General features: G+C 44.1%; 1 protein-coding gene and 1 pseudogene across 1 annotated transcript in view; one reads left to right on the top strand and one right to left on the bottom strand.

The window, feature by feature from the left end:
- The window catches only part of AP3B1 (adaptor-related protein complex 3, beta 1 subunit), a 271,170-nt gene that overhangs the window by 235,995 nt on the left and 33,194 nt on the right, over positions 1-1,981 (bottom strand). The window lies entirely within an intron of this gene.
- LOC105826622 lies at positions 124-945 on the top strand (annotated as a pseudogene).

Below are 1,981 nucleotides of genomic sequence, written 5' to 3'. Positions count from 1 at the left end.
AGAGAGAGAACAAAAATTACCATTATCAGGAATAAAAGAGGAAACATCACTATAGATCCTACAGACATTAAAAGGATATTAAAGGGCGATAGCTGTGGATGTTCCCAAGGACTGTCTTCAGTCATGGCCTTGGGATTAAAGTGCTTCCGCATGGTCCACCCTGCCTTTTGCAATTACCTTGCAGCGTTGACCAGACCTGTTTGAGAAGTTACACTGAAGACAGTAAGTGAAAGACAACACGACCATAGGCGATATATAGACTTTTCGGCTGTCCCAATCCGCCATTGTGCTACCAAGAAAGCCAAAGCCAAGGGGAAAGGACAGTCCCAAGCCAGAGTGAATATTAACACTGCCTTGGTTGAGGATATAATCAACTTGGATGAAGTAGATGAAGAAATGAAGTCTGTAACGGAAGTACTCAAGGATAATTTCAGTAAGACTCTCAACATAAGGACCTCACCAGGATCCCTTGATCATATTGCTGTGGTAACTGCTGATGGGAAGCTTGCTTTAAACCAGATAAGCCAGATCTCCATGAAGTCGCCACAGCTGATTTTGGTGAATATGGCCAGCTTCCCAGAGTGTACAGCTGCAGCTACCAAGGCTATAAGAGAAAGTGGAATGAATCTGAATCCAGAAGTGGAAGGGACTTTAATTCGGATACCCATTCCCAAAGTAACCAGGGAACACAGGGAAACGCTGGTGAAACTGGCCAAACAGCACACCAACAAGGCCAAAGACTCTTTACAGAGGGTTTGCACAATGCAATGAATAAGCTGAAGAAGTCAAAGGACAAAACCTCAGAGGATATCATTAGGCTCATTGAGAAACAGATGAGCCAAATGGCCGATGACACAGTTGCAGAGCTGGACAGGCATCTGGCAGTGAAGACCAAAGAACTCCTTGGCTGAGAGTCCATCAGGGACCAGCAACACTCCAGAGCGTGGAGTGGATCCCATGTGGGGCAAATTGGCACCCCCCAGCCCTCATCCACATGGAAGGCTGTCACCATGAGATCAGTCCTTGTGAGGCCCAGCCTTCCAGCGGAACACTCAGACTTCTTCATTCTCTTCCTCCTACCCCTGGCCCACCCCATTCTGCTCTGGGCCTTTGGCGTGGATGGCCCTCAGAGAATATCTACGGCTGGCAGAGGGCCTTTACTTGGGCATTTGCCTTGACTGTGATATCACCAAGGGACTGGGACCATTGGCAGGCTTAGAACTGCCTGCTCCTTATCTCAGGAGCCTCTTTTTCATTTAGGCCCTGTCCCCAGTCTTGAACTCTGCTTGAACTGATGTGGACCTTCACCTGTGACTGGACATCTTTGCTAGAGGCCCATTTCACCAAACAATAAAATCTAAATAAATTGGAAAGAATACCAGCCACAAAAGAAAAAAAAAAGGATATTAAAGAAATATTATGAACAACCTTATACCAATAAACTGATAATCTATAAAATGGATACATTTCTTAAATAAACTAAACTACCAAAACAGATCCAAGAAGAAATAAAAAACCTAAATAGCCTTGCAGTGGGGGGTCCACCAAGACCACCCTTCAGCTTGATGACTGGCTAAAAGGACTCACAAGACTCATAAAATTGTTATAATCATGCTATGGTTCATTACAACAGAAAAATACACAGTAAAATGAGCAAAAGGAAAAGAGCATAGGGTGAAGTCCAGAGGAACCGAGGTATAAACTTCCAAGAGTCCTACTTAATTTCGTCAGCAACAATGTAAGTCAACATGTGGAAAGTGTTGCCAACCAGGGAAACTTGCTTAAAACAGAAAGCCCAGGGTTTTTATTTAAGTTGGGTAGGCATACAGTACCTATATCACTGACATCAGTCACTGAAGCTCCAGACCTCAGAGGAAAGGGAGGTATTCACCATAAATCACATTGTTATTACAGTATAAACTATCTGGACAAACTGGTACAGCATTGTTCAAGGCTACACACATGCAAAACGTTCAGAAGC

This window comes from Propithecus coquereli, unplaced genomic scaffold (assembly GCF_000956105.1).
Source record: "Propithecus coquereli isolate 6110/MARCELLA unplaced genomic scaffold, Pcoq_1.0 Scaffold9, whole genome shotgun sequence".
In the NCBI taxonomy this organism is placed as follows: domain Eukaryota; kingdom Metazoa; phylum Chordata; class Mammalia; order Primates; family Indriidae; genus Propithecus; species Propithecus coquereli.
This window is presented reverse-complemented; position numbering and strand designations above follow the sequence as displayed.